Source organism: Triturus cristatus, chromosome 4_1 (genome assembly GCF_964204655.1).
Source record: "Triturus cristatus chromosome 4_1, aTriCri1.1, whole genome shotgun sequence".
Taxonomy (NCBI): Eukaryota; Metazoa; Chordata; class Amphibia; order Caudata; family Salamandridae; genus Triturus; species Triturus cristatus.
The window spans coordinates 107,185,974-107,204,261 of record NC_140585.1 but is presented as its reverse complement, the minus strand read 5'-3'; the positions used below and the strand labels follow the sequence as shown (position 1 = coordinate 107,204,261).

The window sequence follows — 18,288 nt, the reverse complement described above, 5'->3', positions numbered from 1 at the left end:
GATTTCCATATCTTTCACTTTTATTCAAACAATACCTTCCATTGATTATGATCGAGACTTTGCAGTCCCTGGGTTTCAGGGATTCCTTGCATCCATCAAACAGCTCGAGTGCAAAAGTGGGGATGTAGCTCAGTGGTAGAGCGCATGCTTTGCATGTATGAGGTCCAGGGTTCAATCCCCGGCATCTCCAGGAGCCTCTGTTCCTTATCTTGGCTTTTTTCCAGAAGGCTAGCCTGCCATCATGCAGAAAGAAGAAGTTTGTCATGCAGTTGGGGTGAGAGCCCCACTTAAATAGTCAGACATTTGCTTTGGAAAAATCTTTGAACTAGGCATAGTTTGCGCATTTCAAGAAAATCGGAGAATTTTGCATTCCAAAAGAAGGAAATAAATGCCCTCTCTGAGGATCGAACTCAGGACCTTCAGATTATGAGACTGACGCGCTGCCTACTGCGCTAAGAAGGCTGTATATAGGCATCTGTACATAAGACCATGAAGATCATCCAGGTACAAGGCTGAAGGATTTTCCTGACTGACATTGTATACTGCAGAGTCGAATGGGGTGATGTGGCCGTCGGTTCAATGCAGGGTTTCCAATCATACAGTCAAACCTTGCAGAAGTGGGGATGTAGCTCAGTGGTAGAGCGCATGCTTTGCATGTATGAGGCCCCGGGTTCAATCCCCGGCATCTCCAGACTTTTGCCATGCTTACCTTGGATTTTGGGCCGAAAGCTAGGCTGGCATCATGATGAAGGAAGAGATATGTCCTCCAACCGGGATGAGGACCCCGCTTAATCTGTCAGACGTTTGCCTTGAAAAATCCCATGAAATGGGGCTATCTCATTTTTGATGATTATAGATCAAAAGAATCCTACTTGTTGAAGACATCAAAGTGATGATTCATCTTGACAACCATAATGCTTTGATGATAGAAATCTGTCGCATCTCATTGATCATTGGTAAGGGTTCTTCTTCTAAACCAGAGACTCTTTACAGTAGCTTTTAGAAAAACGGAATATTTTGTTTATCTCAATCACCTTCAATCTACAGATTTTTCCGTTCTCTTTCCTTTTGAAAATGCATCCAAAATGCACGTTCTTGATGCTGGGTGCGTAGTAATGACTCCCATAACTTTCTGTCATTTCTTTCATGGTTCCGCGCAGCCATCCATTTGCCACCAATGCTGCCCAAGGTCTTTGTATCAAAGTTCCTTTCCTTTCTGTAAAATTGAAATTTGGAGCACCCCTGCTTATCCCCAAGCCAAGACAGAACATGAACTTTGGTCTGAAATCCTCCTTTGGGGTGATAAGACGTACCTTACAGTGTGCTCTAAGAACTGGTGACTTTGAGAGGGAGCTGCAGGTAATGTTCATGATTTTCATCGATCTGCTCCTGATCCCCACCCCCACAACCTTTCTTGAGCGAGAGATAATTACAGCGCTGAAAGATACTTCAGCCACTCCTTCGATAGCTCAGTTGGTAGAGCGGAGGACTGTAGCATAAAGTCAGACATCCTTAGGTCGCTGGTTCAAATCCGGCTCGAAGGATTTTTTGCTTCGATTTCCATATCTTTCACTTTTATTCAAACAATACCTTCCATTGATTATGATCGAGACTTTGCAGTCCCTGGGTTTCAGGGATTCCTTGCATCCATCAAACAGCTCGAGTGCAAAAGTGGGGATGTAGCTCAGTGGTAGAGCGCATGCTTTGCATGTATGAGGTCCCGGGTTCAATCCCCGGCATCTCCAGGAGCCTCTGTTCCTTATCTTGGCTTTTTTCCAGAAGGCTAGCCTGCCATCATGCAGAAAGAAGAAGTTTGTCATGCAGTTGGGGTGAGAGCCCCACTTAAATAGTCAGACATTTGCTTTGGAAAAATCTTTGAACTAGGCATAGTTTGCGCATTTCAAGAAAATCGGAGAATTTTGCATTCCAAAAGAAGGAAATAAATGCCCTCTCTGAGGATCGAACTCAGGACCTTCAGATTATGAGACTGACGCGCTGCCTACTGCGCTAAGAAGGCTGTATATAGGCATCTGTACATAAGACCATGAAGATCATCCAGGTACAAGGCTGAAGGATTTTCCTGACTGACATTGTATACTGCAGAGTCGAATGGGGTGATGTGGCCGTCGGTTCAATGCAGGGTTTCCAATCATACAGTCAAACCTTGCAGAAGTGGGGATGTAGCTCAGTGGTAGAGCGCATGCTTTGCATGTATGAGGCCCCGGGTTCAATCCCCGGCATCTCCAGACTTTTGCCATGCTTACCTTGGATTTTGGGCCGAAAGCTAGGCTGGCATCATGATGAAGGAAGAGATATGTCCTCCAACCGGGATGAGGACCCCGCTTAATCTGTCAGACGTTTGCCTTGAAAAATCCCATGAAATGGGGCTATCTCATTTTTGATGATTATAGATCAAAAGAATCCTACTTGTTGAAGACATCAAAGTGATGATTCATCTTGACAACCATAATGCTTTGATGATAGAAATCTGTCGCATCTCATTGATCATTGGTAAGGGTTCTTCTTCTAAACCAGAGACTCTTTACAGTAGCTTTTAGAAAAACGGAATATTTTGTTTATCTCAATCACCTTCAATCTACAGATTTTTCCGTTCTCTTTCCTTTTGAAAATGCATCCAAAATGCACGTTCTTGATGCTGGGTGCGTAGTAATGACTCCCATAACTTTCTGTCATTTCTTTCATGGTTCCGCGCAGCCATCCATTTGCCACCAATGCTGCCCAAGGTCTTTGTATCAAAGTTCCTTTCCTTTCTGTAAAATTGAAATTTGGAGCACCCCTGCTTATCCCCAAGCCAAGACAGAACATGAACTTTGGTCTGAAATCCTCCTTTGGGGTGATAAGACGTACCTTACAGTGTGCTCTAAGAACTGGTGACTTTGAGAGGGAGCTGCAGGTAATGTTCATGATTTTCATCGATCTGCTCCTGATCCCCACCCCCACAACCTTTCTTGAGCGAGAGATAATTACAGCGCTGAAAGATGCTTCAGCCACTCCTTCGATAGCTCAGTTGGTAGAGCGGAGGACTGTAGCATAAAGTCAGACATCCTTAGGTCGCTGGTTCAAATCCGGCTCAAAGGATTTTGTGCTTCGATTTCCATATATTTCACTTTTATTCAAACAATACCTTCCATTGATTATGATCGAGACTTTGCAGTCCCTGGGTTTCAGGGATTCCTTGCATCCATCAAACAGCTCGAGTGCAAAAGTGGGGATGTAGCTCAGTGGTAGAGCGCATGCTTCGCATGTATGAGTTCCCGGGTTCAATCCCCGGCATCTCCAGGAGCCTCTGTTCCTTATCTTGGCTTTTTTCCAGAAGGCTAGCCTGCCATCATGCAGAAAGAAGAAGTTTGTCATGCAGTTGGGGTGAGAGCCCCACTTAAATAGTCAGACATTTGCTTTGGAAAAATCTTTGAACTAGGCATAGTTTGCGCATTTCAAGAAAATCGGAGAATTTTACATTCCAAAAGAAGGAAATAAATGCCCTCTCTGAGGATCGAACTCAGGACCTTCAGATTATGAGACTGACGCGCTGCCTACCGCGCTAAGAAGGCTGTATATAGGCATCTGTACATAAGACCATGAAGATCATCCAGGTACAAGGCTGAAGGATTTTCCTGACTGACATTGTATACTGCAGAGTCGAATGGGGTGATGTGGCCGTCGGTTCAATGCAGGGTTTCCAATCATACAGTCAAACCTTGCAGAAGTGGGGATGTAGCTCAGTGGTAGAGCGCATGCTTTGCATGTATGAGGCCCCGGGTTCAATCCCCGGCATCTCCAGACTTTTGCCATGCTTACCTTGGATTTTGGTCCGAAAGCTAGGCTGGCATCATGATGAAGGAAGAGATATGTCCTCCAACCGGGATGAGGACCCCGCTTAATCTGTCAGACGTTTGCCTTGAAAAATCCCATGAAATGAGGCTATCTCATTTTTGATGATTATAGATCAAAAGAATCCTACTTGTTGAAGACATCAAAGTGATGATTCATCTTGACAACCATAATGCTTTGATGATAGAAATCTGTCGCATCTCATTGATCATTGGTAAGGGTTCTTCTTCTAAACCAGAGACTCTTTACAGTAGCTTTTAGAAAAACGGAATATTTTGTTTATCTCAATCACCTTCAATCTACAGATTTTTCCGTTCTCTTTCCTTTTGAAAATGCATCCAAAATGCACGTTCTTGATGCTGGGTGCGTAGTAATGACTCCCATAACTTTCTGTCATTTCTTTCATGGTTCCGCGCAGCCATCCATTTGCCACCAATGCTGCCCAAGGTCTTTGTATCAAAGTTCCTTTCCTTTCTGTAAAATTGAAATTTGGAGCACCCCTGCTTATCCCCAAGCCAAGACAGAACATGAACTTTGGTCTGAAATCCTCCTTTGGGGTGATAAGACGTACCTTACAGTGTGCTCTAAGAACTGGTGACTTTGAGAGGGAGCTGCAGGTAATGTTCATGATTTTCATCGATCTGCTCCTGATCCCCACCCCCACAACCTTTCTTGAGCGAGAGATAATTACAGCGCTGAAAGATGCTTCAGCCACTCCTTCGATAGCTCAGTTGGTAGAGCGGAGGACTGTAGCATAAAGTCAGACATCCTTAGGTCGCTGGTTCAAATCCGGCTCAAAGGATTTTGTGCTTCGATTTCCATATATTTCACTTTTATTCAAACAATACCTTCCATTGATTATGATCGAGACTTTGCAGTCCCTGGGTTTCAGGGATTCCTTGCATCCATCAAACAGCTCGAGTGCAAAAGTGGGGATGTAGCTCAGTGGTAGAGCGCATGCTTCGCATGTATGAGGTCCCGGGTTCAATCCCCGGCATCTCCAGGAGCCTCTGTTCCTTATCTTGGCTTTTTTCCAGAAGGCTAGCCTGCCATCATGCAGAAAGAAGAAGTTTGTCATGCAGTTGGGGTGAGAGCCCCACTTAAATAGTCAGACATTTGCTTTGGAAAAATCTTTGAACTAGGCATAGTTTGCGCATTTCAAGAAAATCGGAGAATTTTACATTCCAAAAGAAGGAAATAAATGCCCTCTCTGAGGATCGAACTCAGGACCTTCAGATTATGAGACTGACGCGCTGCCTACCGCGCTAAGAAGGCTGTATATAGGCATCTGTACATAAGACCATGAAGATCATCCAGGTACAAGGCTGAAGGATTTTCCTGACTGACATTGTATACTGCAGAGTCGAATGGGGTGATGTGGCCGTCGGTTCAATGCAGGGTTTCCAATCATACAGTCAAACCTTGCAGAAGTGGGGATGTAGCTCAGTGGTAGAGCGCATGCTTTGCATGTATGAGGCCCCGGGTTCAATCCCCGGCATCTCCAGACTTTTGCCATGCTTACCTTGGATTTTGGGCCGAAAGCTAGGCTGGCATCATGATGAAGGAAGAGATATGTCCTCCAACCGGGATGAGGACCCCGCTTAATCTGTCAGACGTTTGCCTTGAAAAATCCCATGAAATGGGGCTATCTCATTTTTGATGATTATAGATCAAAAGAATCCTACTTGTTGAAGACATCAAAGTGATGATTCATCTTGACAACCATAATGCTTTGATGATAGAAATCTGTCGCATCTCTCTTGATCATTGGTAAGGGTTCTTCTTCTAAACCAGAGACTCTTTACAGTAGCTTTTAGAAAAACGGAATATTTTGTTTATCTCAATCACCTTCAATCTACAGATTTTTCCGTTCTCTTTCCTTTTGAAAATGCATCCAAAATGCACGTTCTTGATGCTGGGTGCGTAGTAATGACTCCCATAACTTTCTGTCATTTCTTTCATGGTTCCGCGCAGCCATCCATTTGCCACCAATGCTGCCCAAGGTCTTTGTATCAAAGTTCCTTTCCTTTCTGTAAAATTGAAATTTGGAGCACCCCTGCTTATCCCCAAGCCAAGACAGAACATGAACTTTGGTCTGAAATCCTCCTTTGGGGTGATAAGACGTACCTTACAGTGTGCTCTAAGAACTGGTGACTTTGAGAGGGAGCTGCAGGTAATGTTCATGATTTTCATCGATCTGCTCCTGATCCCCACCCCCACAACCTTTCTTGAGCGAGAGATAATTACAGCGCTGAAAGATACTTCAGCCACTCCTTCGATAGCTCAGTTGGTAGAGCGGAGGACTGTAGCATAAAGTCAGACATCCTTAGGTCGCTGGTTCAGATCCGGCTCGAAGGATTTTGTGCTTCGATTTCCATATATTTCACTTTTATTCAAACAATACCTTCCATTGATTATGATCGAGACTTTGCAGTCCCTGGGTTTCAGGGATTCCTTGCATCCATCAAACAGCTCGAGTGCAAAAGTGGGGATGTAGCTCAGTGGTAGAGCGCATGCTTCGCATGTATGAGGTCCCGGGTTCAATCCCCGGCATCTCCAGGAGCCTCTGTTCCTTATCTTGGCTTTTTTCCAGAAGGCTAGCCTGCCATCATGCAGAAAGAAGAAGTTTGTCATGCAGTTGGGGTGAGAGCCCCACTTAAATAGTCAGACATTTGCTTTGGAAAAATCTTTGAACTAGGCATAGTTTGCGCATTTCAAGAAAATCGGAGAATTTTGCATTCCAAAAGAAGGAAATAAATGCCCTCTCTGAGGATCGAACTCAGGACCTTCAGATTATGAGACTGACGCGCTGCCTACTGCGCTAAGAAGGCTGTATATAGGCATCTGTACATAAGACCATGAAGATCATCCAGGTACAAGGCTGAAGGATTTTCCTGACTGACATTGTATACTGCAGAGTCGAATGGGGTGATGTGGCCGTCGGTTCAATGCAGGGTTTCCAATCATACAGTCAAACCTTGCAGAAGTGGGGATGTAGCTCAGTGGTAGAGCGCATGCTTTGCATGTATGAGGCCCCGGGTTCAATCCCCGGCATCTCCAGACTTTTGCCATGCTTACCTTGGATTTTGGGCCGAAAGCTAGGCTGGCATCATGATGAAGGAAGAGATATGTCCTCCAACCGGGATGAGGACCCCGCTTAATCTGTCAGACGTTTGCCTTGAAAAATCCCATGAAATGGGGCTATCTCATTTTTGATGATTATAGATCAAAAGAATCCTACTTGTTGAAGACATCAAAGTGATGATTCATCTTGACAACCATAATGCTTTGATGATAGAAATCTGTCGCATCTCTCTTGATCATTGGTAAGGGTTCTTCTTCTAAACCAGAGACTCTTTACAGTAGCTTTTAGAAAAACGGAATATTTTGTTTATCTCAATCACCTTCAATCTACAGATTTTTCCGTTCTCTTTCCTTTTGAAAATGCATCCAAAATGCACGTTCTTGATGCTGGGTGCGTAGTAATGACTCCCATAACTTTCTGTCATTTCTTTCATGGTTCCGCGCAGCCATCCATTTGCCACCAATGCTGCCCAAGGTCTTTGTATCAAAGTTCCTTTCCTTTCTGTAAAATTGAAATTTGGAGCACCCCTGCTTATCCCCAAGCCAAGACAGAACATGAACTTTGGTCTGAAATCCTCCTTTGGGGTGATAAGACGTACCTTACAGTGTGCTCTAAGAACTGGTGACTTTGAGAGGGAGCTGCAGGTAATGTTCATGATTTTCATCGATCTGCTCCTGATCCCCACCCCCACAACCTTTCTTGAGCGAGAGATAATTACAGCGCTGAAAGATACTTCAGCCACTCCTTCGATAGCTCAGTTGGTAGAGCGGAGGACTGTAGCATAAAGTCAGACATCCTTAGGTCGCTGGTTCAAATCCGGCTCGAAGGATTTTTTGCTTCGATTTCCATATCTTTCACTTTTATTCAAACAATACCTTCCATTGATTATGATCGAGACTTTGCAGTCCCTGGGTTTCAGGGATTCCTTGCATCCATCAAACAGCTCGAGTGCAAAAGTGGGGATGTAGCTCAGTGGTAGAGCGCATGCTTTGCATGTATGAGGTCCCGGGTTCAATCCCCGGCATCTCCAGGAGCCTCTGTTCCTTATCTTGGCTTTTTTCCAGAAGGCTAGCCTGCCATCATGCAGAAAGAAGAAGTTTGTCATGCAGTTGGGGTGAGAGCCCCACTTAAATAGTCAGACATTTGCTTTGGAAAAATCTTTGAACTAGGCATAGTTTGCGCATTTCAAGAAAATCGGAGAATTTTGCATTCCAAAAGAAGGAAATAAATGCCCTCTCTGAGGATCGAACTCAGGACCTTCAGATTATGAGACTGACGCGCTGCCTACTGCGCTAAGAAGGCTGTATATAGGCATCTGTACATAAGACCATGAAGATCATCCAGGTACAAGGCTGAAGGATTTTCCTGACTGACATTGTATACTGCAGAGTCGAATGGGGTGATGTGGCCGTCGGTTCAATGCAGGGTTTCCAATCATACAGTCAAACCTTGCAGAAGTGGGGATGTAGCTCAGTGGTAGAGCGCATGCTTTGCATGTATGAGGCCCCGGGTTCAATCCCCGGCATCTCCAGACTTTTGCCATGCTTACCTTGGATTTTGGGCCGAAAGCTAGGCTGGCATCATGATGAAGGAAGAGATATGTCCTCCAACCGGGATGAGGACCCCGCTTAATCTGTCAGACGTTTGCCTTGAAAAATCCCATGAAATGGGGCTATCTCATTTTTGATGATTATAGATCAAAAGAATCCTACTTGTTGAAGACATCAAAGTGATGATTCATCTTGACAACCATAATGCTTTGATGATAGAAATCTGTCGCATCTCATTGATCATTGGTAAGGGTTCTTCTTCTAAACCAGAGACTCTTTACAGTAGCTTTTAGAAAAACGGAATATTTTGTTTATCTCAATCACCTTCAATCTACAGATTTTTCCGTTCTCTTTCCTTTTGAAAATGCATCCAAAATGCACGTTCTTGATGCTGGGTGCGTAGTAATGACTCCCATAACTTTCTGTCATTTCTTTCATGGTTCCGCGCAGCCATCCATTTGCCACCAATGCTGCCCAAGGTCTTTGTATCAAAGTTCCTTTCCTTTCTGTAAAATTGAAATTTGGAGCACCCCTGCTTATCCCCAAGCCAAGACAGAACATGAACTTTGGTCTGAAATCCTCCTTTGGGGTGATAAGACGTACCTTACAGTGTGCTCTAAGAACTGGTGACTTTGAGAGGGAGCTGCAGGTAATGTTCATGATTTTCATCGATCTGCTCCTGATCCCCACCCCCACAACCTTTCTTGAGCGAGAGATAATTACAGCGCTGAAAGATACTTCAGCCACTCCTTCGATAGCTCAGTTGGTAGAGCGGAGGACTGTAGCATAAAGTCAGACATCCTTAGGTCGCTGGTTCAAATCCGGCTCGAAGGATTTTTTGCTTCGATTTCCATATCTTTCACTTTTATTCAAACAATACCTTCCATTGATTATGATCGAGACTTTGCAGTCCCTGGGTTTCAGGGATTCCTTGCATCCATCAAACAGCTCGAGTGCAAAAGTGGGGATGTAGCTCAGTGGTAGAGCGCATGCTTTGCATGTATGAGGTCCCGGGTTCAATCCCCGGCATCTCCAGGAGCCTCTGTTCCTTATCTTGGCTTTTTTCCAGAAGGCTAGCCTGCCATCATGCAGAAAGAAGAAGTTTGTCATGCAGTTGGGGTGAGAGCCCCACTTAAATAGTCAGACATTTGCTTTGGAAAAATCTTTGAACTAGGCATAGTTTGCGCATTTCAAGAAAATCGGAGAATTTTGCATTCCAAAAGAAGGAAATAAATGCCCTCTCTGAGGATCGAACTCAGGACCTTCAGATTATGAGACTGACGCGCTGCCTACTGCGCTAAGAAGGCTGTATATAGGCATCTGTACATAAGACCATGAAGATCATCCAGGTACAAGGCTGAAGGATTTTCCTGACTGACATTGTATACTGCAGAGTCGAATGGGGTGATGTGGCCGTCGGTTCAATGCAGGGTTTCCAATCATACAGTCAAACCTTGCAGAAGTGGGGATGTAGCTCAGTGGTAGAGCGCATGCTTTGCATGTATGAGGCCCCGGGTTCAATCCCCGGCATCTCCAGACTTTTGCCATGCTTACCTTGGATTTTGGGCCGAAAGCTAGGCTGGCATCATGATGAAGGAAGAGATATGTCCTCCAACCGGGATGAGGACCCCGCTTAATCTGTCAGACGTTTGCCTTGAAAAATCCCATGAAATGGGGCTATCTCATTTTTGATGATTATAGATCAAAAGAATCCTACTTGTTGAAGACATCAAAGTGATGATTCATCTTGACAACCATAATGCTTTGATGATAGAAATCTGTCGCATCTCATTGATCATTGGTAAGGGTTCTTCTTCTAAACCAGAGACTCTTTACAGTAGCTTTTAGAAAAACGGAATATTTTGTTTATCTCAATCACCTTCAATCTACAGATTTTTCCGTTCTCTTTCCTTTTGAAAATGCATCCAAAATGCACGTTCTTGATGCTGGGTGCGTAGTAATGACTCCCATAACTTTCTGTCATTTCTTTCATGGTTCCGCGCAGCCATCCATTTGCCACCAATGCTGCCCAAGGTCTTTGTATCAAAGTTCCTTTCCTTTCTGTAAAATTGAAATTTGGAGCACCCCTGCTTATCCCCAAGCCAAGACAGAACATGAACTTTGGTCTGAAATCCTCCTTTGGGGTGATAAGACGTACCTTACAGTGTGCTCTAAGAACTGGTGACTTTGAGAGGGAGCTGCAGGTAATGTTCATGATTTTCATCGATCTGCTCCTGATCCCCACCCCCACAACCTTTCTTGAGCGAGAGATAATTACAGCGCTGAAAGATACTTCAGCCACTCCTTCGATAGCTCAGTTGGTAGAGCGGAGGACTGTAGCATAAAGTCAGACATCCTTAGGTCGCTGGTTCAAATCCGGCTCGAAGGATTTTTTGCTTCGATTTCCATATCTTTCACTTTTATTCAAACAATACCTTCCATTGATTATGATCGAGACTTTGCAGTCCCTGGGTTTCAGGGATTCCTTGCATCCATCAAACAGCTCGAGTGCAAAAGTGGGGATGTAGCTCAGTGGTAGAGCGCATGCTTTGCATGTATGAGGTCCCGGGTTCAATCCCCGGCATCTCCAGGAGCCTCTGTTCCTTATCTTGGCTTTTTTCCAGAAGGCTAGCCTGCCATCATGCAGAAAGAAGAAGTTTGTCATGCAGTTGGGGTGAGAGCCCCACTTAAATAGTCAGACATTTGCTTTGGAAAAATCTTTGAACTAGGCATAGTTTGCGCATTTCAAGAAAATCGGAGAATTTTGCATTCCAAAAGAAGGAAATAAATGCCCTCTCTGAGGATCGAACTCAGGACCTTCAGATTATGAGACTGACGCGCTGCCTACTGCGCTAAGAAGGCTGTATATAGGCATCTGTACATAAGACCATGAAGATCATCCAGGTACAAGGCTGAAGGATTTTCCTGACTGACATTGTATACTGCAGAGTCGAATGGGGTGATGTGGCCGTCGGTTCAATGCAGGGTTTCCAATCATACAGTCAAACCTTGCAGAAGTGGGGATGTAGCTCAGTGGTAGAGCGCATGCTTTGCATGTATGAGGCCCCGGGTTCAATCCCCGGCATCTCCAGACTTTTGCCATGCTTACCTTGGATTTTGGGCCGAAAGCTAGGCTGGCATCATGATGAAGGAAGAGATATGTCCTCCAACCGGGATGAGGACCCCGCTTAATCTGTCAGACGTTTGCCTTGAAAAATCCCATGAAATGGGGCTATCTCATTTTTGATGATTATAGATCAAAAGAATCCTACTTGTTGAAGACATCAAAGTGATGATTCATCTTGACAACCATAATGCTTTGATGATAGAAATCTGTCGCATCTCATTGATCATTGGTAAGGGTTCTTCTTCTAAACCAGAGACTCTTTACAGTAGCTTTTAGAAAAACGGAATATTTTGTTTATCTCAATCACCTTCAATCTACAGATTTTTCCGTTCTCTTTCCTTTTGAAAATGCATCCAAAATGCACGTTCTTGATGCTGGGTGCGTAGTAATGACTCCCATAACTTTCTGTCATTTCTTTCATGGTTCCGCGCAGCCATCCATTTGCCACCAATGCTGCCCAAGGTCTTTGTATCAAAGTTCCTTTCCTTTCTGTAAAATTGAAATTTGGAGCACCCCTGCTTATCCCCAAGCCAAGACAGAACATGAACTTTGGTCTGAAATCCTCCTTTGGGGTGATAAGACGTACCTTACAGTGTGCTCTAAGAACTGGTGACTTTGAGAGGGAGCTGCAGGTAATGTTCATGATTTTCATCGATCTGCTCCTGATCCCCACCCCCACAACCTTTCTTGAGCGAGAGATAATTACAGCGCTGAAAGATGCTTCAGCCACTCCTTCGATAGCTCAGTTGGTAGAGCGGAGGACTGTAGCATAAAGTCAGACATCCTTAGGTCGCTGGTTCAAATCCGGCTCAAAGGATTTTGTGCTTCGATTTCCATATATTTCACTTTTATTCAAACAATACCTTCCATTGATTATGATCGAGACTTTGCAGTCCCTGGGTTTCAGGGATTCCTTGCATCCATCAAACAGCTCGAGTGCAAAAGTGGGGATGTAGCTCAGTGGTAGAGCGCATGCTTCGCATGTATGAGGTCCCGGGTTCAATCCCCGGCATCTCCAGGAGCCTCTGTTCCTTATCTTGGCTTTTTTCCAGAAGGCTAGCCTGCCATCATGCAGAAAGAAGAAGTTTGTCATGCAGTTGGGGTGAGAGCCCCACTTAAATAGTCAGACATTTGCTTTGGAAAAATCTTTGAACTAGGCATAGTTTGCGCATTTCAAGAAAATCGGAGAATTTTACATTCCAAAAGAAGGAAATAAATGCCCTCTCTGAGGATCGAACTCAGGACCTTCAGATTATGAGACTGACGCGCTGCCTACCGCGCTAAGAAGGCTGTATATAGGCATCTGTACATAAGACCATGAAGATCATCCAGGTACAAGGCTGAAGGATTTTCCTGACTGACATTGTATACTGCAGAGTCGAATGGGGTGATGTGGCCGTCGGTTCAATGCAGGGTTTCCAATCATACAGTCAAACCTTGCAGAAGTGGGGATGTAGCTCAGTGGTAGAGCGCATGCTTTGCATGTATGAGGCCCCGGGTTCAATCCCCGGCATCTCCAGACTTTTGCCATGCTTACCTTGGATTTTGGGCCGAAAGCTAGGCTGGCATCATGATGAAGGAAGAGATATGTCCTCCAACCGGGATGAGGACCCCGCTTAATCTGTCAGACGTTTGCCTTGAAAAATCCCATGAAATGGGGCTATCTCATTTTTGATGATTATAGATCAAAAGAATCCTACTTGTTGAAGACATCAAAGTGATGATTCATCTTGACAACCATAATGCTTTGATGATAGAAATCTGTCGCATCTCATTGATCATTGGTAAGGGTTCTTCTTCTAAACCAGAGACTCTTTACAGTAGCTTTTAGAAAAACGGAATATTTTGTTTATCTCAATCACCTTCAATCTACAGATTTTTCCGTTCTCTTTCCTTTTGAAAATGCATCCAAAATGCACGTTCTTGATGCTGGGTGCGTAGTAATGACTCCCATAACTTTCTGTCATTTCTTTCATGGTTCCGCGCAGCCATCCATTTGCCACCAATGCTGCCCAAGGTCTTTGTATCAAAGTTCCTTTCCTTTCTGTAAAATTGAAATTTGGAGCACCCCTGCTTATCCCCAAGCCAAGACAGAACATGAACTTTGGTCTGAAATCCTCCTTTGGGGTGATAAGACGTACCTTACAGTGTGCTCTAAGAACTGGTGACTTTGAGAGGGAGCTGCAGGTAATGTTCATGATTTTCATCGATCTGCTCCTGATCCCCACCCCCACAACCTTTCTTGAGCGAGAGATAATTACAGCGCTGAAAGATGCTTCAGCCACTCCTTCGATAGCTCAGTTGGTAGAGCGGAGGACTGTAGCATAAAGTCAGACATCCTTAGGTCGCTGGTTCAAATCCGGCTCAAAGGATTTTGTGCTTCGATTTCCATATATTTCACTTTTATTCAAACAATACCTTCCATTGATTATGATCGAGACTTTGCAGTCCCTGGGTTTCAGGGATTCCTTGCATCCATCAAACAGCTCGAGTGCAAAAGTGGGGATGTAGCTCAGTGGTAGAGCGCATGCTTCGCATGTATGAGGTCCCGGGTTCAATCCCCGGCATCTCCAGGAGCCTCTGTTCCTTATCTTGGCTTTTTTCCAGAAGGCTAGCCTGCCATCATGCAGAAAGAAGAAGTTTGTCATGCAGTTGGGGTGAGAGCCCCACTTAAATAGTCAGACATTTGCTTTGGAAAAATCTTTGAACTAGGCATAGTTTGCGCATTTCAAGAAAATCGGAGAATTTTACATTCCAAAAGAAGGAAATAAATGCCCTCTCTGAGGATCGAACTCAGGACCTTCAGATTATGAGACTGACGCGCTGCCTACCGCGCTAAGAAGGCTGTATATAGGCATCTGTACATAAGACCATGAAGATCATCCAGGTACAAGGCTGAAGGATTTTCCTGACTGACATTGTATACTGCAGAGTCGAATGGGGTGATGTGGCCGTCGGTTCAATGCAGGGTTTCCAATCATACAGTCAAACCTTGCAGAAGTGGGGATGTAGCTCAGTGGTAGAGCGCATGCTTTGCATGTATGAGGCCCCGGGTTCAATCCCCGGCATCTCCAGACTTTTGCCATGCTTACCTTGGATTTTGGGCCGAAAGCTAGGCTGGCATCATGATGAAGGAAGAGATATGTCCTCCAACCGGGATGAGGACCCCGCTTAATCTGTCAGACGTTTGCCTTGAAAAATCCCATGAAATGGGGCTATCTCATTTTTGATGATTATAGATCAAAAGAATCCTACTTGTTGAAGACATCAAAGTGATGATTCATCTTGACAACCATAATGCTTTGATGATAGAAATCTGTTGCATCTCTCTTGATCATTGGTAAGGGTTCTTCTTCTAAACCAGAGACTCTTTACAGTAGCTTTTAGAAAAACGGAATATTTTGTTTATCTCAATCACCTTCAATCTACAGATTTTTCCGTTCTCTTTCCTTTTGAAAATGCATCCAAAATGCACGTTCTTGATGCTGGGTGCGTAGTAATGACTCCCATAACTTTCTGTCATTTCTTTCATGGTTCCGCGCAGCCATCCATTTGCCACCAATGCTGCCCAAGGTCTTTGTATCAAAGTTCCTTTCCTTTCTGTAAAATTGAAATTTGGAGCACCCCTGCTTATCCCCAAGCCAAGACAGAACATGAACTTTGGTCTGAAATCCTCCTTTGGGGTGATAAGACGTACCTTACAGTGTGCTCTAAGAACTGGTGACTTTGAGAGGGAGCTGCAGGTAATGTTCATGATTTTCATCGATCTGCTCCTGATCCCCACCCCCACAACCTTTCTTGAGCGAGAGATAATTACAGCGCTGAAAGATACTTCAGCCACTCCTTCGATAGCTCAGTTGGTAGAGCGGAGGACTGTAGCATAAAGTCAGACATCCTTAGGTCGCTGGTTCAAATCCGGCTCGAAGGATTTTGTGCTTCGATTTCCATATATTTCACTTTTATTCAAACAATACCTTCCATTGATTATGATCGAGACTTTGCAGTCCCTGGGTTTCAGGGATTCCTTGCATCCATCAAACAGCTCGAGGGCAAAAGTGGGGATGTAGCTCAGTGGTAGAGCGCATGCTTCGCATGTATGAGGTCCTGGGTTCAATCCCCGGCATCTCCAGGAGCCTCTGTTCCTTATCTTGGCTTTTTTCCAGAAGGCTAGCCTGCCATCATGCAGAAAGAAGAAGTTTGTCATGCAGTTGGGGTGAGAGCCCCACTTAAATAGTCAGACATTTGCTTTGGAAAAATCTTTGAACTAGGCATAGTTTGCGCATTTCAAGAAAATCGGAGAATTTTGCATTCCAAAAGAAGGAAATAAATGCCCTCTCTGAGGATCGAACTCAGGACCTTCAGATTATGAGACTGACGCGCTGCCTACCGCGCTAAGAAGGCTGTATATAGGCATCTGTACATAAGACCATGAAGATCATCCAGGTACAAGGCTGAAGGATTTTCCTGACTGACATTGTATACTGCAGAGTCGAATGGGGTGATGTGGCCGTCGGTTCAATGCAGGGTTTCCAATCATACAGTCAAACCTTGCAGAAGTGGGGATGTAGCTCAGTGGTAGAGCGCATGCTTTGCATGTATGAGGCCCCGGGTTCAATCCCCGGCATCTCCAGACTTTTGCCATGCTTACCTTGGATTTTGGGCCGAAAGCTAGGCTGGCATCATGATGAAGGAAGAGATATGTCCTCCAACCGGGATGAGGACCCCGCTTAATCTGTCAGACGTTTGCCTTGAAAAATCCCATGAAATGGGGCTATCTCATTTTTGATGATTATAGATCAAAAGAATCCTACTTGTTGAAGACATCAAAGTGATGATTCATCTTGACAACCATAATGCTTTGATGATAGAAATCTGTCGCATCTCTCTTGATCATTGGTAAGGGTTCTTCTTCTAAACCAGAGACTCTTTACAGTAGCTTTTAGAAAAACGGAATATTTTGTTTATCTCAATCACCTTCAATCTACAGATTTTTCCGTTCTCTTTCCTTTTGAAAATGCATCCAAAATGCACGTTCTTGATGCTGGGTGCGTAGTAATGACTCCCATAACTTTCTGTCATTTCTTTCATGGTTCCGCGCAGCCATCCATTTGCCACCAATGCTGCCCAAGGTCTTTGTATCAAAGTTCCTTTCCTTTCTGTAAAATTGAAATTTGGAGCACCCCTGCTTATCCCCAAGCCAAGACAGAACATGAACTTTCGTCTGAAATCCTCCTTTGGGGTGATAAGACGTACCTTACAGTGTGCTCTAAGAACTGGTGACTTTGAGAGGGAGCTGCAGGTAATGTTCATGATTTTCATCGATCTGCTCCTGATCCCCACCCCCACAACCTTTCTTGAGCGAGAGATAATTACAGCGCTGAAAGATACTTCAGCCACTCCTTCGATAGCTCAGTTGGTAGAGCGGAGGACTGTAGCATAAAGTCAGACATCCTTAGGTCGCTGGTTCAAATCCGGCTCGAAGGATTTTTTGCTTCGATTTCCATATCTTTCACTTTTATTCAAACAATACCTTCCATTGATTATGATCGAGACTTTGCAGTCCCTGGGTTTCAGGGATTCCTTGCATCCATCAAACAGCTCGAGTGCAAAAGTGGGGATGTAGCTCAGTGGTAGAGCGCATGCTTTGCATGTATGAGGTCCCGGGTTCAATCCCCGGCATCTCCAGGAGCCTCTGTTCCTTATCTTGGCTTTTTTCCAGAAGGCTAGCCTGCCATCATGCAGAAAGAAGAAGTTTGTCATGCAGTTGGGGTGAGAGCCCCACTTAAATAGTCAGACATTTGCTTTGGAAAAATCTTTGAACTAGGCATAGTTTGCGCATTTCAAGAAAATCGGAGAATTTTGCATTCCAAAAGAAGGAAATAAATGCCCTCTCTGAGGATCGAACTCAGGACCTTCAGATTATGAGACTGACGCGCTGCCTACTGCGCTAAGAAGGCTGTATATAGGCATCTGTACATAAGACCATGAAGATCATCCAGGTACAAGGCTGAAGGATTTTCCTGACTGACATTGTATACTGCAGAGTCGAATGGGGTGATGTGGCCGTCGGTTCAATGCAGGGTTTCCAATCATACAGTCAAACCTTGCAGAAGTGGGGATGTAGCTCAGTGGTAGAGCGCATGCTTTGCATGTATGAGGCCCCGGGTTCAATCCCCGGCATCTCCAGACTTTTGCCATGCTTACCTTGGATTTTGGGCCGAAAGCTAGGCTGGCATCATGATGAAGGAAGAGATATGTCCTCCAACCGGGATGAGGACCCCGCTTAATCTGTCAGACGTTTGCCTTGAAAAATCCCATGAAATGGGGCTATCTCATTTTTGATGATTATAGATCAAAAGAATCCTACTTGTTGAAGACATCAAAGTGATGATTCATCTTGACAACCATAATGCTTTGATGATAGAAATCTGTCGCATCTCTCTTGATCATTGGTAAGGGTTCTTCTTCTAAACCAGAGACTCTTTACAGTAGCTTTTAGAAAAACGGAATATTTTGTTTATCTCAATCACCTTCAATCTACAGATTTTTCCGTTCTCTTTCCTTTTGAAAATGCATCCAAAATGCACGTTCTTGATGCTGGGTGCGTAGTAATGACTCCCATAACTTTCTGTCATTTCTTTCATGGTTCCGCGCAGCCATCCATTTGCCACCAA

General features: G+C 44.4%; 34 non-coding genes across 34 annotated transcripts; 27 read left to right on the top strand and 7 right to left on the bottom strand.

Annotated features, from left to right (window-relative positions):
- Positions 1-389: 389 nt before the first annotated feature.
- Positions 390-462, bottom strand: TRNAM-CAU (transfer RNA methionine (anticodon CAU)). Its single transcript has one exon. It is a non-coding gene; the product is annotated as a tRNA-Met (tRNA).
- A 157-nt stretch (positions 463-619) lies between these two features.
- TRNAA-UGC (transfer RNA alanine (anticodon UGC)) lies at positions 620-691 on the top strand. The gene has a single exon. It is a non-coding gene; the product is annotated as a tRNA-Ala (tRNA).
- Positions 692-1,458: 767 nt separating this feature from the next.
- Positions 1,459-1,544, top strand: TRNAY-GUA (transfer RNA tyrosine (anticodon GUA)). The gene is given in 2 exon segments: positions 1,459-1,495; positions 1,509-1,544. It is a non-coding gene; the product is annotated as a tRNA-Tyr (tRNA).
- A 129-nt stretch (positions 1,545-1,673) lies between these two features.
- On the top strand, positions 1,674-1,745 carry TRNAA-UGC (transfer RNA alanine (anticodon UGC)). Its single transcript has one exon. It is a non-coding gene; the product is annotated as a tRNA-Ala (tRNA).
- Positions 1,746-1,944: 199 nt separating this feature from the next.
- Positions 1,945-2,017, bottom strand: TRNAM-CAU (transfer RNA methionine (anticodon CAU)). The gene has a single exon. It is a non-coding gene; the product is annotated as a tRNA-Met (tRNA).
- A 157-nt stretch (positions 2,018-2,174) lies between these two features.
- TRNAA-UGC (transfer RNA alanine (anticodon UGC)) lies at positions 2,175-2,246 on the top strand. Its single transcript has one exon. It is a non-coding gene; the product is annotated as a tRNA-Ala (tRNA).
- Positions 2,247-3,729: 1,483 nt separating this feature from the next.
- TRNAA-UGC (transfer RNA alanine (anticodon UGC)) lies at positions 3,730-3,801 on the top strand. The gene has a single exon. It is a non-coding gene; the product is annotated as a tRNA-Ala (tRNA).
- Positions 3,802-4,783: 982 nt separating this feature from the next.
- On the top strand, positions 4,784-4,855 carry TRNAA-CGC (transfer RNA alanine (anticodon CGC)). The gene has a single exon. It is a non-coding gene; the product is annotated as a tRNA-Ala (tRNA).
- Positions 4,856-5,284: 429 nt separating this feature from the next.
- On the top strand, positions 5,285-5,356 carry TRNAA-UGC (transfer RNA alanine (anticodon UGC)). Its single transcript has one exon. It is a non-coding gene; the product is annotated as a tRNA-Ala (tRNA).
- A 983-nt stretch (positions 5,357-6,339) lies between these two features.
- Positions 6,340-6,411, top strand: TRNAA-CGC (transfer RNA alanine (anticodon CGC)). Its single transcript has one exon. It is a non-coding gene; the product is annotated as a tRNA-Ala (tRNA).
- Positions 6,412-6,610: 199 nt separating this feature from the next.
- TRNAM-CAU (transfer RNA methionine (anticodon CAU)) lies at positions 6,611-6,683 on the bottom strand. Its single transcript has one exon. It is a non-coding gene; the product is annotated as a tRNA-Met (tRNA).
- Positions 6,684-6,840: 157 nt separating this feature from the next.
- On the top strand, positions 6,841-6,912 carry TRNAA-UGC (transfer RNA alanine (anticodon UGC)). Its single transcript has one exon. It is a non-coding gene; the product is annotated as a tRNA-Ala (tRNA).
- Positions 6,913-7,680: 768 nt separating this feature from the next.
- TRNAY-GUA (transfer RNA tyrosine (anticodon GUA)) lies at positions 7,681-7,766 on the top strand. Its single transcript is given in 2 exon segments — positions 7,681-7,717; positions 7,731-7,766. It is a non-coding gene; the product is annotated as a tRNA-Tyr (tRNA).
- Positions 7,767-7,895: 129 nt separating this feature from the next.
- TRNAA-UGC (transfer RNA alanine (anticodon UGC)) lies at positions 7,896-7,967 on the top strand. The gene has a single exon. It is a non-coding gene; the product is annotated as a tRNA-Ala (tRNA).
- A 199-nt stretch (positions 7,968-8,166) lies between these two features.
- On the bottom strand, positions 8,167-8,239 carry TRNAM-CAU (transfer RNA methionine (anticodon CAU)). Its single transcript has one exon. It is a non-coding gene; the product is annotated as a tRNA-Met (tRNA).
- A 157-nt stretch (positions 8,240-8,396) lies between these two features.
- Positions 8,397-8,468, top strand: TRNAA-UGC (transfer RNA alanine (anticodon UGC)). The gene has a single exon. It is a non-coding gene; the product is annotated as a tRNA-Ala (tRNA).
- Positions 8,469-9,235: 767 nt separating this feature from the next.
- Positions 9,236-9,321, top strand: TRNAY-GUA (transfer RNA tyrosine (anticodon GUA)). Its single transcript is given in 2 exon segments — positions 9,236-9,272; positions 9,286-9,321. It is a non-coding gene; the product is annotated as a tRNA-Tyr (tRNA).
- Positions 9,322-9,450: 129 nt separating this feature from the next.
- On the top strand, positions 9,451-9,522 carry TRNAA-UGC (transfer RNA alanine (anticodon UGC)). Its single transcript has one exon. It is a non-coding gene; the product is annotated as a tRNA-Ala (tRNA).
- Positions 9,523-9,721: 199 nt separating this feature from the next.
- Positions 9,722-9,794, bottom strand: TRNAM-CAU (transfer RNA methionine (anticodon CAU)). The gene has a single exon. It is a non-coding gene; the product is annotated as a tRNA-Met (tRNA).
- Positions 9,795-9,951: 157 nt separating this feature from the next.
- TRNAA-UGC (transfer RNA alanine (anticodon UGC)) lies at positions 9,952-10,023 on the top strand. The gene has a single exon. It is a non-coding gene; the product is annotated as a tRNA-Ala (tRNA).
- A 767-nt stretch (positions 10,024-10,790) lies between these two features.
- On the top strand, positions 10,791-10,876 carry TRNAY-GUA (transfer RNA tyrosine (anticodon GUA)). Its single transcript is given in 2 exon segments — positions 10,791-10,827; positions 10,841-10,876. It is a non-coding gene; the product is annotated as a tRNA-Tyr (tRNA).
- Positions 10,877-11,005: 129 nt separating this feature from the next.
- TRNAA-UGC (transfer RNA alanine (anticodon UGC)) lies at positions 11,006-11,077 on the top strand. The gene has a single exon. It is a non-coding gene; the product is annotated as a tRNA-Ala (tRNA).
- A 199-nt stretch (positions 11,078-11,276) lies between these two features.
- TRNAM-CAU (transfer RNA methionine (anticodon CAU)) lies at positions 11,277-11,349 on the bottom strand. Its single transcript has one exon. It is a non-coding gene; the product is annotated as a tRNA-Met (tRNA).
- A 157-nt stretch (positions 11,350-11,506) lies between these two features.
- TRNAA-UGC (transfer RNA alanine (anticodon UGC)) lies at positions 11,507-11,578 on the top strand. Its single transcript has one exon. It is a non-coding gene; the product is annotated as a tRNA-Ala (tRNA).
- A 982-nt stretch (positions 11,579-12,560) lies between these two features.
- Positions 12,561-12,632, top strand: TRNAA-CGC (transfer RNA alanine (anticodon CGC)). Its single transcript has one exon. It is a non-coding gene; the product is annotated as a tRNA-Ala (tRNA).
- Positions 12,633-13,061: 429 nt separating this feature from the next.
- On the top strand, positions 13,062-13,133 carry TRNAA-UGC (transfer RNA alanine (anticodon UGC)). The gene has a single exon. It is a non-coding gene; the product is annotated as a tRNA-Ala (tRNA).
- A 982-nt stretch (positions 13,134-14,115) lies between these two features.
- TRNAA-CGC (transfer RNA alanine (anticodon CGC)) lies at positions 14,116-14,187 on the top strand. Its single transcript has one exon. It is a non-coding gene; the product is annotated as a tRNA-Ala (tRNA).
- Positions 14,188-14,616: 429 nt separating this feature from the next.
- On the top strand, positions 14,617-14,688 carry TRNAA-UGC (transfer RNA alanine (anticodon UGC)). The gene has a single exon. It is a non-coding gene; the product is annotated as a tRNA-Ala (tRNA).
- A 768-nt stretch (positions 14,689-15,456) lies between these two features.
- Positions 15,457-15,542, top strand: TRNAY-GUA (transfer RNA tyrosine (anticodon GUA)). The gene is given in 2 exon segments: positions 15,457-15,493; positions 15,507-15,542. It is a non-coding gene; the product is annotated as a tRNA-Tyr (tRNA).
- Positions 15,543-16,172: 630 nt separating this feature from the next.
- TRNAA-UGC (transfer RNA alanine (anticodon UGC)) lies at positions 16,173-16,244 on the top strand. Its single transcript has one exon. It is a non-coding gene; the product is annotated as a tRNA-Ala (tRNA).
- Positions 16,245-17,012: 768 nt separating this feature from the next.
- On the top strand, positions 17,013-17,098 carry TRNAY-GUA (transfer RNA tyrosine (anticodon GUA)). Its single transcript is given in 2 exon segments — positions 17,013-17,049; positions 17,063-17,098. It is a non-coding gene; the product is annotated as a tRNA-Tyr (tRNA).
- Positions 17,099-17,227: 129 nt separating this feature from the next.
- TRNAA-UGC (transfer RNA alanine (anticodon UGC)) lies at positions 17,228-17,299 on the top strand. The gene has a single exon. It is a non-coding gene; the product is annotated as a tRNA-Ala (tRNA).
- A 199-nt stretch (positions 17,300-17,498) lies between these two features.
- On the bottom strand, positions 17,499-17,571 carry TRNAM-CAU (transfer RNA methionine (anticodon CAU)). Its single transcript has one exon. It is a non-coding gene; the product is annotated as a tRNA-Met (tRNA).
- Positions 17,572-17,728: 157 nt separating this feature from the next.
- On the top strand, positions 17,729-17,800 carry TRNAA-UGC (transfer RNA alanine (anticodon UGC)). Its single transcript has one exon. It is a non-coding gene; the product is annotated as a tRNA-Ala (tRNA).
- Positions 17,801-18,288: the final 488 nt, after the last annotated feature.